We start from the raw sequence: 762 nt of genomic DNA, 5'->3' as shown, positions 1-762 counted from the left end.
GCGGTGCGGGCGCCCGCCGAGCCCCGGCGTAGCCTGCCTCTGCAGGGCACAGGGACCTGCCGCCGGCAGCTGCCGCGGGGCTGGAGGGAGAAAGGGGAAATCCTGCAGCGGCACGGCCCAGCCTGAAAACCCCCTCTTCCCTCTGCGTCACGCTGGGCCCTATAGCCTCACCCCCCCTCTTCGTGTTTACATTGTCTCCTATAGCATATGGAGCTTCCTCCCTGCAAAATAAGCGTGACTTATTTCCTCCCCCGGCAATGCTGTCATTGCAGATGGGGAAACTGAGGCACGGGGCAGAGGGGGCTGAGCTGGCTCCGGGCTCCCTGGAAGTGCCCAGACCCCGAGCCGGGTACCCCGTGCCCAGTGCTGACTGCGCTGCAGGGGGGGGATTTTTGGTGGCTGGTGAAAATGCAACTGCTGCCTTGCAGGGAGCAGCTCTGGGTCCTTTCCTGCCTGCAGTGGGGCCTGTGGCGCTGGGGCTGTACGGTGCTGCATCGACTGCTGCCAGACCCCTGGCACCAGCCTGACCCCGGCTCCCACGGGCTCTGCTTGCACCCGCAGCCACCCCCCGGGCCCGGGGATGGAGCAGAAGCTGCTGCCTGCTGCCCTGGGTGAGGAGGAGGAGGAGGGTGAGCAGCTGGCAGCACCGCCTGCCCCGGCCACCCCTGTGCTTACCTGCTCGGGCTCGGCGGCAGGCGGGGACCTCAGGGCGCAAGTGGGGACCTCAGGGTGCCCACAGGGGACTGTGAGGTGCGCGCAGGG

This window comes from Aptenodytes forsteri, unplaced genomic scaffold, assembly GCF_000699145.1.
Source record: "Aptenodytes forsteri isolate BGI_AS27 unplaced genomic scaffold, ASM69914v1 Scaffold7, whole genome shotgun sequence".
Lineage (NCBI taxonomy): Eukaryota > Metazoa > Chordata > Aves > Sphenisciformes > Spheniscidae > Aptenodytes > Aptenodytes forsteri.
The sequence above is the reverse complement of the archived record's forward strand: the minus strand, read 5'-3'. Positions refer to the sequence as shown.